We start from the raw sequence: 13749 nt of genomic DNA, 5'->3' as shown, positions 1-13749 counted from the left end.
AATTCACATATGCAGAGTGACTCTGTGCTCCTCTGCTCTTGGGGCACAGTCTTGAGCGGGCTCTGAAGCCTCTACGTCTCACGAACACCTTTAACTAAGCGGTGCCAGGTGTGAAGGGGCTGTGCTGCTCTGTGGCCCGCAGCTTGCTGCCTGCAGCTGCCAGCTGGGAGGCGCTGGGCAGCACGGTGTGCCCAGGGCCCTGCGCTCTTGGAAGGGGGCCTCTTCCAGACCACTAACATCTTGGGCTTGGGGCTGGCCAGCCTAACTCAGGTGTCTGGCTTTGCCACCAAACTTGCGCTTAGATTTTATGCCCTGTACAAAGCAGTCTTGCCAAGAGTCAGTGCTCCCCTTCTACTGAGTGGACAGAGAGTTAGGAGTCTGCACTTTGGAGCGCTCCTGGAGGCTTTCAGAAGACCTGTTTTGTTTGCTCCACAGAGCATGGGTCTTTATCGCATGATTCTGCTTTCTAGGGCGCCTTAGAGTTGAGGGGCTGGTAGGTTAGGTGATTTGGGTTCTGCTCTCAGACATGGTTTTGCACACTATCAATTGATGGGCAGGACCGTGTGCGTGGGCTGCAGGGGCTCAGAGGAATGCCTCAAGACAGGTACGTGCACTGCTGAAGGCACCGCTGCAGGTTTGGCTGAAACGTGCTCCCTCACCACAGGCAAGTTTCCTATCACCTCTCCTGAAGATGCACCTTTGCCGGGGCGTAAGGAAGCCTCCAACGCCTTGACTCACCACAAAGTCTCCTCAACAAAAAGAACGCTGTGCACATTGGAGTGGCTCCAGGTATGATTAGCATGATGCTAGCTGCTCAGGCTTTATTTAATCCTAAAGAGTAGGAATGAATTGAAATTTCTAGCCAACTGGTTTTCTTATTTTAGAAATCATTGCACCAATATGAACAAGAGGTGCTGAAAAAGCAGATAAAAATAGCAGTGAGATTTGCTTATTTCTGCTATTCTTGCTAAGATTTTATGTTGTGGTTTTTAGTCTTGATTATATGCCTCAAGGTAGAAAACAGGCTAGAGCTGATGTTTTATCACTTGTGTAATGAACTTTACATGATTTCCTTGGTTGTATTGTTGTTTTTCAGAGAAAATTAAAAAAGAAAAAAAATTGGCAATATCACTTAGCAGATAGCCTCTCTTATTAAAATGGTCTTATCTGCTGTGGTTTCTAATGTTAGGCATTCACTGCTAGAAATATTACCATTATTTTTTATTCTGAATCTCTCTTACTAAAAAAGTCAAACACTCTATTTATTCTCCAATTTTGAAAATTCATGGATTCACAAATTCATGTATGAATTTAAATATCTACCTAATTTTCTGAATGTTTTTTCTCCTTTTATGAATCACAGAACTTAACTGTGCTTTTTAATGTATTTGTAGATACTGCAGTTTGATGAATACATAATGAATAAAGTCACTAGCAAACTTTTCCCCATGTTTCATGACACCTGACAAGTTTTAGACAGTATTTGTTTGAGGTTTGCTGGAGTGAGTGAGAAGTGTGTAAAAAGTGTGTAAAAAACATGAGCTACCGAAAACCTGAAAGCATAAACTACCTTTTGGTTTAGATTGTACAAAATGCTAAATACAAGGGAAAAATAAAAAAAAAAAAACTAGACCTAGCTTACAAGAATGATGTATGTAAAATATGTTTTAATAAAGAAGTGTGAATCAAAATTTAATTATAGCAATTTTTTTAATTTAAAAAATCTTTTTATTGCATCAGCAAAAAACTAACAAAACAAAAAGTAGACTAGAATTCAGAATTAATTTGATAGAAGCAATAGGTTAATGAAGCATGAAAAGAGTGTTAGATAAGGTCCCTCTACTTGTGAAAACCAAGCAAAGGTTTCCCTTCTGCAAGGGAATGATCAGGAAAATCAGAGCATGAGAATATTCTGACTAGCTTAAATTTTTACTGGGTTTACACGTATATATCTTCACAGGGAGTAGTACCTTCCTATATTCTGCATTTCTCACTGCATATTCAGTATATTAAAGGTCTGAGTAATTCAAATGCCTTCACTACTGAGTTTTACAAAAGCTCCAGTTTTCAATCAAAATTAAAGCATAAATACGGGTGGATTATATAATATATTGTCTGTTGTTTCTCTGTGTAACAACTTAAAATATGATAGAGATTTTGTGTCCAAATTCTAACTTCAGAGAAAAATATACTCTCAGAATGGAACATAGTCCATAGAGAAATATACCTTCCATTTTGATCTTTGGATCAATTCACTGACATTGAGAAGTCAAGATACAAAGAAACAATCCCTAGATAAAGAATAAAATGAATAGGTTTGTTTTGCTTTGGTTTGGTTTGGACTTTTGTAGTCCTGCACACTATTTCCCTCTTCAATTGCACAGGAAGCAATAACACTTGGGGAGCATTAAACAGGTCTGTCCTGAAAGCAACCTGGGGCTCCATCATGCAGAATGAAAAATGAAAGGTAAGGACAAATGTAAAGGGAATGCAGGGCACAGTGCAGGAGAAAGCTACTTAGAAAATAATTGTAAGTGAGACAGCTCTTGAACATGCAAAAACATGCTAGAAAACTTGTATGATCTGTGAGGCCCCTGTCTTTTCAGATCAGAGGCTGAAAGTTCACTTTTTCTTTGATATGTCTCTACCTCAAGTATATCTTCAGATATCAGAAAGGAGGAATAGCATTGGAAGTGCAGAGTGTAGCAGATGAGATGTACTCAATAGTGATAAATAGAAAGGGGGCAAAAAGGAGCAATGCAAGGATTACACTTTAAACCTACAGTGTTAATTGGAATCAAGTCATGGTGCTTTTTTTTTTCCTTGGAAAAATAGCAATTTGTCTTCAGGTTTGGCATAAGAGCAGCTTGCATAAGAGCAAATAATATTTGAAAGTAGAACAAGCCGAAATGGCACCAAGTGAGATAAATGCTTAGCTCATAATCATTAACTCCTGGCCTAGCTACTGCTTCGCACTGCCAAAAAATCAGGATTTGGAGGTGAATTATATAGGCTATAAATAATAGTTCCAAGATGCAGCATCAGAAAATAATTGTAACTTTATTTGCCCATGATCATTAACATGCTATAAAAACAGAGGGAATAAAAGAACATCTCCTCTTGGGAGCCCTAAATCACAGATTTGTTCTGGTAACTACTAATTTTTGCTGCAAAAGTAGCTAATGCCCTTGTTATTCATGAACCAAGGGCCTGCTTCTGTTGGCAATCTTTTCCATCACTACCTGCCTGAACAGAAAAGCCCTGCCGTTCTTGGGAGGGAAAGTGGTTGCAGCATCTTCTAGATGACAGATCAAAAATGTTCTGGACTTCTGCCTCAGCATGAAGCTGATCTACTGTGCAGAGCCATCTATTTAGCAAGATAACCATCTGGCTAGAGTAACTTTGATGAGGTAATGGTTTTATTAATTTCTTATAATAAGTAAGATAAGTAGACAAGGCTGCCTATGGCATTCAGATATGAGTATTTCATCTTTACAAAATCACCTACCTTTCTTTCTGGTGCAAAACATGATGATTTTCAGTGTATCAAAGGAGTTTCCCAGCGCTTCACAGAGAGCATGGGAAGGTCCAAACTTGCCTTTCACATCTGCAGGTAAGTCACTTTTTAGTCACCAAGACCGAAGCAAGAAAAGGCTATTTGCTCCAGACTCCTCTATTTTTTTCTACACTAGAAGACATTACATGCTATCTGCATTTTCTTCTAGCTTTGTTGAAAATTTCTAAAGATTTTGCTCTCAATCAGAAGCCATCGCACTCCTTGGCAGCTTGTCTGAAAGTTGTCCCCTACACTATTTAAAATGGTGACTTCTTCCTTAGCTACATTTCCATCTTAAATTTCCATCTGCTAGTTTTACCTGTGCCTTTATCTTGAGCATAAAAGGTGCTCTATGACTGAGCATCTTCACTGCCTAAACGAGCCACAGCAAAGCACTTTGCTTTGCTAATTGTGCTAATCAAACTCCTGAATCTTTCCCTGTGCTGCTCTTCTTCCAGTCCTGAACTAATTTATATAACCTTTACCTCCAATATCTGTAAGTTTTCAGTGTATTTTTAGAAAAGAGGATGCCAAAAGTAGACAATTGCACTGGGAGCAAAGCTGCTTACATTAATGGAACAACAAGTTTTTAAATTTTGGAAGAGATTGTAAGGTAAATTCAGACTCCACAGTAACCTAAGTAGCTAAATAACTGTGGTGGGTTTAGTGTTAGCTAATTTTAAGTGCACTTACTAGAAGGTACTTATTTATTTCTTTTTGTAAGATGGGATTGGGAGAAATGCAAAGTAGGCTCAAAACTTTAAAAGGGTATTAAAAAACTATTAGCAGTAAAAGAAAGAGTAATGAGAATCAGAACAAAGCCTTCAGAACAGTTCAATATGAAACTATAAATTCTAATAACAATGTCCAGTGTATCCAAGAATGGATATGGACATGGCTGCAGGTTCTGCAGTCTCCAATGCTGAATGGTGAACACAACCATGGTCAGTAACACAAGTCTTTTGTCTGTTTCTGTGCTTGCTTTACTTCCATCTCTTCACCACTCTAAGCTTTTCATAATAAGGCTTCATTTGCCCTTTTATTTTATTTTACTTCTCTGGTCTTCCACTGAAATTCATGTTGGAAAGCACCAAACCCAAATGAACTGCCCCAGGTAAGGAGAGAGCATTGACAAACACTGAATTCAAGAGGGACAGAGGTCCTGTCAGCCTCCAAAGAGCTCATCAGATTGCTCCTGAAGGTTATCAGTAAATCATTGCTTCAGAATGCTTCAGCTATTATCATAGCTTGTCAGGGATATGGCTGAGAAGCCATGGGTGATCCTGATCCTTGGTTATTCTTCCTTAATTTGCCGCCCCAGCCTCAGCAAAGATGTTCCTTTGTACGTGGTGAATGGATTGTGTGCACCAGGTCCTTCCTCTGCCTCTGCATGGGGCCTTCCTCAGTCTGGGGGTCCAACCCAGGTTGGGCAGGACCACAGACAAGCTGTGGCAGGGTCACTGTGTCCTAGTGACACATCTGGAACAAGAGCTGTGTGCTACACACAGCCATCACCCCCTGAAGAAACCGTGGCAACCTCTGCTGGTGCCCCGGAGGGCACATTCAGCCTCAAGGCATGGAGCTCACTGAGAAAACACAGGGGTTAAAAACCAGAGCTGCGGCCCTGGCAAACTCTCTTGGGACTTGGAGGGAAAGAGGTCGGTTCTCCCTCCCCTGTCCAGCCGGTGCTGCTGGGCGGGGGAGGGGCAACCATGTGGTAAGCCCGGGCCTGGACAGAGATGGGGGTGAGGAGGCCCTTGAGGATGGAAGGGTGGAGGAGAGCCCCAAGAGACATCGGGCAGCCACCCCCCACTCAGCCCTCCCAGGAGAGAGAGAGAGAGAGAGGGAGAGCCGGTGTCTGAATTTGATCGCGGCCGGCCCAGGAGGAGAAGGGGGGAGTGCGGCGAGAAGGTGCCCGGCAAAGCAGTGTGAGAGTGCCGGAGCTCTGGGACAGGCAGAGACTGAAATTTTTAACCCTTTTCTTACATGATTGAGACCTTACAAATGCTGATCCTCTTGGAGCTGAATGAGAAGAGAGATAAGAGATGAGATAAGAAGAGACAGGCCACGAGGGAAGTGGAGAAGACTCGTGAGTCGGGGGAGAGATGATGGAGTGGCCTTCTGGCTGGACTTTTCTTGTGTGGCCATGGACTGAACCAGTTTTATTCCTGTGACACAGAGACTGCACTTGGGGGGAAGCAGTGCCTCAGAACCAGGAGGGTTCAGTGTGGGGACCCCTCGGCCCCAGGGGGTGCAAAAATTGGGGGGGACAGATGCCCCAAAGCAGAGACTGTGCCTTTTTGGAGTGAGACAAGGCATCCTTAAAAGACAACCCTAAAAGCAGCTCTGGTCCATGCACAGTGGTGAGAGCACTGGGCATGGAAGGAAGATGTCACAAGCGGCAAAAGGACTTTCCGGGCGGTGCTGAGTGACATGGAAGCGCACAAGGTTTCAGTGTGTTTCCAGGGGAAGCCTATGGTGCAAGAAGGACTCCTCTCCTCTTGATAAACTGAAGATTGAGTATTCTAAAGGGTGGTGCTGGACTGAGAGTTGGTGATTTGGGGGAATGTGTTGCATTGGGAAATTTGGTGGGGGGGAGGAGGAAAATGCTTTTGTAAGGTTTTCTTTTTTTCCCTTATGTTTTTTTTTTTTTTTTTTTTTTTTTCTTGTAGTTTAGTTAATAAAGTTTTCTTTATTTCTAAACAGGAGCCTGCTTTGCTTATTCCTGGTCACATCTCACAGCAGACACCAGGGAGAGGGTATTCTCATGGGGGCACTGTCATTGTGCCAGGCCCAAACCATGACAGACTGTTATGTGCTTTTTCTCAAGGATAGAGACTTTCTCCTGGAACAGCCAAAAACTTTAATGATGGTAGAAAGGATGGGCACAGCTTGGAAAATCTATTTAAAAAGATAGAATTGCAAATCAGTACTTGTTGGCATGTATTGAAAAAGCTGACAGAGAAAAGGAACTTAGGGCTGTAATGGCAAAATCCAATGTACTGCACTGCCATGGTCAGTTATGGAATAAGGAGAAATTTTGAGGCTCCCTCAGGAGCCAGTGAGATAAGAGCCTGGGCTGCTGTGTAGGTGTCTTCATGTGATGGTACTGGCATGACCTACTCTGCAGCATGTCTGTGTGGAGGCATGGCTTGCCTCAGAAGGCAAGCCCTCCCTCCCTCCCTTTCTGAGTCAGCTTCTTCTCCAAGATCTGCTTTTCACAGTTCTGTATGTACATTTAGCACAACCCTCTGGAAAAGGTCACTTTCCTCAGAAATTAAAAAGGCCACTGTGCACGTGTACCATGTTTCACTGCTGAGCAAATGCTTTGGAGATTTATATTAAAAGATTTTATCCATGGAAAGTTTACTTTTGTGTTACAGTCACTTATGTGGTCACACTAGAGAGGTAGGAGAGGGAGGGCACACACACAAAATAGTATGGGTTTCTTGCAAATAAATACCCTTCAGTGAGTAGCTATTAGTAGTGTAAACATTCTTCTTAGGGGCAATTTGAGAAGAGGATCTGGCATAATGTGGATCCCTTGGTACATGCCAGGATCCCTGGAGCTGGTCAGTCATGTCACTGCCTCTCCCACTGAACCTTTCTCGGCAGCTTCTTGAGGAGACCAGCTGTAAACTCACCACTTCCCTTACCAGGCTTTGAATTTATCCTTTCCATGTCCTCGTGGCCTCTTCTGACTTTGTTTCCTCTCCATGTGAAAAAAAGCCGTCCTTGTGTGGCGGCTGAGCTCCTTTACCTCTCGCCCCAAAGGCAGCGGGGTGGGTGTGTACCTCCCGTTAAGCATCTCATGGAGGGTGTGGCAGAGAATATCAGCTCAGCTTCTGCATCTGCCTGAATTCAACAGAGACATCTCCGTTTGCCCTCATTGTCTCTGCTTGCTGCAGAGACGGGACAGCCCAGACAGCCCTGTGGGATGGCCCAGGGTGGAGAGGGGTGTCCAGATCTGCCGGAGCCGCTGGGTCCATGCCGGGGCAGCCGGGTGTGCGTGGTGTGCGCGGCAACGTGGCGTGTGACCCTGGCAGCACAGGGATTGAATGTCTCACAGGCTTTGGGCACCCAGCAGCCTCCCTCAGCCGCCCTCAGACACTGAAGTGGGTCAGCGAATGGCAGAAATGTCTTGGGCTGGCTTACACGTCGGGCTGTGGGATATTGGATCCCTTATCTCATGTTTCCCTGCTGGAACTGAGTGCATGCACACCAGCCTCAGTGTCACCCCTGCTGCCTCATGGCCAGCAGCAGCACAGAGGAGCTGCTCTGTAATCACAGACATAAACACAAATGGGGCTGATCTCTCTAACCTGGCTTTAATCAAAATCACGTGTAGCTCTCTGCAGCCCTAAGGATGCTTTTGTTTTTTTATATATACTTTTTTCTTTTTTTTTTTTTAAGTGCAAAAAACGGGACAATGTTCCTGTAGCTATTCTTCAAAGTGAAAACCTTGTGAATTACTTGCAGAATCTATGCATGCTTGCAAAAGTTGGAACAGTTTTAAAATAGCACAGATCAGTTCTTGGGGGTGTAATTTTAAATGCCTCATCAAAACTTCGATGGCAAACCCTGAGAAATGGACTTGTCCAATTTTCTTTTTCTCTTTAGGAGTTTCTGAAGAATACTACTTTTCTTTCAGAATGTATTTCAGCCCTATTTTTAGTCTGCTCTTAATACAGGAACTCCTCACCTACAAATACTGAATTTGCTGTATTGCAAAGCCTTTGAAAGACAGGACTTGATTGCTTAATTTGTGGAGGGAGATGGCTACTTTATCTGTAGATGACAGAATGGATCTAATTGTATTATCACATTTGGGGTATGAATTTTCCAATCCAAATTTTAATGGTCTTGTGTAGTTACTGCTTGTGATATAACTCCATTAGAAGTTCATTTCTTTAAAATATTTGTGATATTATGGAACTGGAAGACATACTGCAAAGGATGTTCCATTAAACCCCACTCTAACCCTCACTCTAACTCCTGTCTTTGGGGGGATTTCTATTGCTGCTGTTTCTAAAAATTAGCATATCAACAGCCTGATTATGGGCAAGGCAGAAATTTTTCTGTTCACTGAATTACTACTGAAATTATTTGCAAGACAAAAGTGTAAATAGTTGGTAGAATACCCAAACAAGAGGAGATAGAGTCATTATTCTTGAAAAAGAAATAAAATATATATCCTTTATTTTTTTTTAAACATGAAAGTGAAATTTTGGTCTGAGTGATGCTAAGTCAGCCTGCTCCAGCTGGGAATCTGCCCCATCTAGTCATACTTAGAGGGATGGACGTTAATCTATTATTCAACTGCACAAAGTTCCGTGGAATAACTGTTCTCACTAATTGCTAATTGGCAAAATTGCTGGTGCTTATAGGAGATATTCTGGTGACAGATAATTAAGCAACTAAGTAGTTGAAAATGTCAGGAGAGAAAAATGATCTTTACACCTCAGTGAGTTCATTTTTAAAGCTGTGTCAGCTGACCTCACTTGTGTCTGTACAGCCAGCCTGCAGCTCTGCTAGAGAGGCGTGCTATGGCCACCAAGCACATGGACAGAGGGCAAAACGAGGGAAAACTCATTTTCTAGATCCTTCTTCAGCAGCTGCCCTTCATGCTCAAGAAGAGAGTACAAATCTATGATTTGTATGTAGCTGTATGTAGCTGTATGTAGCTCTTGCTTTGACCATCACTTGCCTCCCGGGTGAGAGATGATGTTCCCTCCTGCCAAGCCATATCTCTGTCCTACTGAATCTGGAAAACCTCTTCTGTCTCTGTCATCCACATATAGTCCTAGAACCTGTCCTGTTTTGGGAGGTGCCGCAGCAAGTCTGGACAGAGGATGTTGGCTGTAAAGAGGAGGAGAAAGTACTTCTCAGCCTTTGCAACATTGGACTGGAAGGAGAAGAGAGAGTTCAGGCAGCAAATGAGGACAGGAGCCACAGCATGTTATTTTGGCGCTCCACCATGTTTGCAGTTCATCTCTCAGTGTTCCTGGGGGCAGCAAGGGAGCAATCCCTGACCCCTTGGAGCCTTGGGGCAATGCAGACCGTGCCTCACCTCCTGGTGTTTCAGCAGCCTCTGCGACAGCAGTGTGGACCCAGGCATCAGGGCAAGGTGGTCCAAAGTAGCGCTTTGAAAGCTGACATCTCACTCAAAGCCTCAGCACCTGCTTCAAATCTGTCCCCCTTTTTGGGATGGACTACAGCTGGGGATTCCTGGTGCTACCTCTACTCCCCTGCTGCAGCCCCAAGAAGACTGTGCCTATGAAACACTGGATGCCCTCCAAGCTCACATCTTTACTGGCAGCAGCAGAGTGCTTTGGTAGCTACATCTGCACATCATGAGAATGCCCTGAACTGTTCTCTCTCTCAGGTGTGAGCCTGTTCCTGTTAGGACCTGTTTGTGGAATCACCCAACATCTTCTTGCACTTCCTTGTAATCTAGATAGGGACAAGTGGAGAGTATTTGATATATTTTGCTGCTGCTCTTTATTATTGTGTGTTAATGAGTTTCCAGTGAAGAGAGCAAGGCTCTCAATGAATAAGCCTTGCACCCTTAGCTCCCAGATGCCATCCTTGTGGGTATCACTGAAATTCACCTTCCCCTGCAACCCTGGCTGCCCACCCTGCGCCAATGGCAGGCTGATGCAACAAGGAACATATGTCTGCTTAACAGTAACTATAACAGTGAAATGTGATATTGCATCAATATTTGTCTCCAGGATGGCCAGAGAAATACCAGCACACCCTTGCATGGACACTCATGTTGTACAGAGGGCAGTGCAACTCAGAATATTATACTGGGATTTGAAAGGTCAGTCTGGATGACTGGATACATTGACATGTAGTTGGAATGAATTTTCCTCAAGAGTTTGGAACTTATAAGTCTTTCAAGTTACAAAATTATAAAATAGAGTGTATTTTATAGAGTGTAGATTACAGGTACACATAAAAATTAAAAATACACTTAAAAATAAATTCAATTTTAAAAAATTAATTTTAAAATTTAAAATTAAGAATACACTTTTTCTGTTTTGCTCATGTAAAGTCAATTCAGAAATCATCCTCACTAAGCTTGGAAAAACATTATCAAAAGAAGCCCTCTGCCAAAGCTGCTGTCTCCTGTAATGCTTCAGGAGGGCAGATGAGAGCTTGCTGGCTGAGTCCAGCAAAATATTTTCAGTGGGTTTTAAGTCAGATCCATATTGATGCTCACATGAGTAAGACAGGACAGTTTTCTCCAGGGATGATCATAGTGACTTTACATAGCTCCTCTATTCAATCAGGGCTAACTACATGGCATCAGAATTTCTTCTATAAACAGAATTCTTTCAAAATAAATTAATGGGCTAAGAGGATAACACATAAGTTTGTGGACACAGGAACTAGACTGTAATGCTGGGACATGGTGGAAAATTTAAAGAATTAGCTAAATACAGATATGCTCAGGAGAACAGTTCAGCAGTCAGATTACCTACACTAGGCAGAGGATGAATGAATGTACTGAATCCGCAGGACCCAGGGCATGGTGTGTTCAGGAAGCTGTAGGACAGACCAAAAGCTGTGGGGACACTAAAAAGGGATTTCTGTGCTGACTGTGGAGTGAAAGGCAGGTTCAGGAGTCCACTCTTAGAGTTTGGGCTTTTGTCATGTCCCACCATTTTCTGCCCAGAGCGGGTGTGCTGAATGTGCTGAACCAATAACTGCTGGGCTGTGACCAGAGCTGAGTGAAAAACAGGCCTTGTAATTGTGTGGTTAATCAAAACAAACAATTATGAGAAAACCATGAGATAAAATACAAGAAAATGTAAAGATTTTACTTAAAATAATGCCCAAATTAAAATAATGACCCAATTGTGTGTTATACTGACACATAAAATATACCCCAGTTTTGTTTTCACATCACTTAATATTCTCAAAATAATTTTTTTTTTTCATTTTAGAAAAGGGGTACACCTGGATCAGTTTTGAAGTGGAGCAGTGTTGCCAAAGAAGAAGTAAAAAAAGTTTTGTTCTTCAACATCAAGTGAAAATCATAAAAGTATAGAATGGCCTGGTTCGATGAGATCTTAAAGACCATCTCATTCCAACTCTCCTGCTGAAGGCAGGGACACCTTTCACTAAGTCAGGTTGCTGTGAGTTCCTTTCAACGTGGCCTTGAACTCTTCCAGGACTGGAGCATCCACAATTTCTCTGGGCAACTTGTACCAATGCCTTACAACCCTGCCAGTAAATAAATTTTTCCTAATGGATGATTTCCTAATATACTCTTTTTTAGTTTGAATCCATCCCCGTTGTCCCTCCATCCTGCCACTGCATGCTCTTGTGAAAAGTGTCTCTCCATCTTTCTTGTAGGTTCTCTTCAGGTACTGGAAGAGAATTAGCTTGCCCTTACGCCTTTTTTTTTCCAGGCTGAGCAAATCCTCAGCCTTTCCTGATAGAGGAGGTGTTCCTACCCTCTGATCATCTTCTTAGCCCTCATCATCTGGACTCCCTCCAGCAGGTCCCTGTCCCTCCTGTGCTGTGCCCCCAGAGCTGATGCAGCCCTGCAGGTGGGGTCTCAGCAGAGCAGAGCAGAGGGGCAGAATCCCCTCCCTGCCCTGCTGCCCACCCTGCTCTGGATGCAGCCCAGGACACGTGTGGCTCTCTGGGCTGGCAGTGCCCATGGCTGGGGCATGTCCAGCCTCTCAGCCACCAGCACCCCCAATTCCTTCTGGGCAGGGCTGCTGGGATCTGTTCATCCCCAGGCTGTGCTGGTACCAGGGCTGCTCTGACCCACGGGCAGCACCTGCTCTTGGACTTGTTAAACCTCATGAGAATTCCATGAGTCCTAGAGTTTATCCAGGTCCCTCTGGGTGGCATCCCATCCTCCAGACGTTAGCTGCAGCACTCAGCTTTGTGTCATCTGCTAATGGTGCAGCATTTCTCAAAAATATTCCCAAATGTTAGAACCCACAAAAATTTTGAGCTTCGATATATTGTGCCATTTTTTTCCCTAGGAAACTTATCAAGTTTGACCCAATTCTTTCAAAAATACATACTTTAGTTTTTCACTTGTTGACAAAAAAGACTCCTTCCCCATCTAAATTAGAGTTAAAGCTATGAGCTGCAGCCCCATAAGTTAAGGCTCTCTCACTGGATCTGGAGCAGGCTGGAGCAGGCTGGTGTCTTCTCTTGACATAAATTCACCAGTGAGCCTCATAACTCAGGGAAGTACAAAATTGGTTGAGCTACACGGCTGTAAAACCACAGCTGTGCAGTGGGGAATCAGGCATAGGCTGCTAATTCACACCAATGGGGGAAAAAAGTAGGAGTTTAAAGTTAATTAAAATTAAAGGAATCTCTCTAAATTATGTCTGAGGATGTTGGAATGAAAAGGACAGAAGGTGAAGGAATATTTGAGGCCTTCTATATGAGTGAATTGAACCAGCTCTGGCAGAAGATGGTAAAGCTCGCCTTTGGCCTCACTGTTTTTCTTGCTGCTGCGGAGACTTAGTCATGCAAGGTCTGCTCCTGGGATGCAGGCATGGTCTGGAGCCTTGTACCCTGACTTCAGGCAATTCCAGCTGAGTTCGTGCATTGCCTGGAGCTGGGTGCTGGAGAGGTCTCCTCAATGCTCCTTGCTGCTTGACAACCTGGCAAGGGGAAAGCCCCAAGCTGGCGCCTCAGGTGCTCCAGGTGATCAGAGGCCCTCAAGGAGGAATGTGCTGCAGACTGCTGTAAACACGGGCACAGGGAAAGGCATGCAGGATCCACAGGATGTGAGACCAGACCAACACCTGCCACAGAAAGGGATCCCACAGCTGGCAGAGCATGAGGGCAGACGGTACTGCTGGAAAGGGGAGGGGGAACCTCCATCTGAAGGGGAACTTGCAGGATGGGGCAACCTCCATTTGCAGGGAAGCTGTGGGGTAGAGCATCCCTTCCTGTGTCCTCCCAGCACACTGGTGTTATTTTCCTGGTGGGGTGATGCCCTTTGGCAACAGCCTTCATTCAGCAGCTTCTGCCAGAAGGGGCTTTCTTTGTGCAAACTGGAGAATGCATGAAATTTGCACAAGTCCTTCCTAAGGAGCTCAATTGTTATTACTCCATTGCTTGGCACGATTTGCCAAGTTATACTCTCATTTAAATTTCGCTAGAGTTCCACAAATAATGTGTGTTTATGCTCTGCTAATCTGAAA

The 13749-nt window shown here is 43.7% G+C and overlaps 1 long non-coding RNA gene across 1 annotated transcript in view; it reads left to right on the top strand.

The window, feature by feature from the left end:
• LOC141727157 (uncharacterized) overlaps positions 1 to 6142 on the top strand; it is a 54505-nt gene extending 48363 nt beyond the window's left edge. The window contains exons 2-3 of the long non-coding RNA XR_012578204.1: positions 665 to 789; positions 5552 to 6142. This is a non-coding gene — a long non-coding RNA (uncharacterized LOC141727157). The remainder of the gene's footprint in view (positions 1 to 664; positions 790 to 5551) is intronic.
• Positions 6143 to 13749: the final 7607 nt, after the last annotated feature.

The sequence above is a fragment of the Zonotrichia albicollis genome, chromosome Z, assembly GCF_047830755.1.
Source record: "Zonotrichia albicollis isolate bZonAlb1 chromosome Z, bZonAlb1.hap1, whole genome shotgun sequence".
In the NCBI taxonomy this organism is placed as follows: domain Eukaryota; kingdom Metazoa; phylum Chordata; class Aves; order Passeriformes; family Passerellidae; genus Zonotrichia; species Zonotrichia albicollis.
This window is presented reverse-complemented; position numbering and strand designations above follow the sequence as displayed.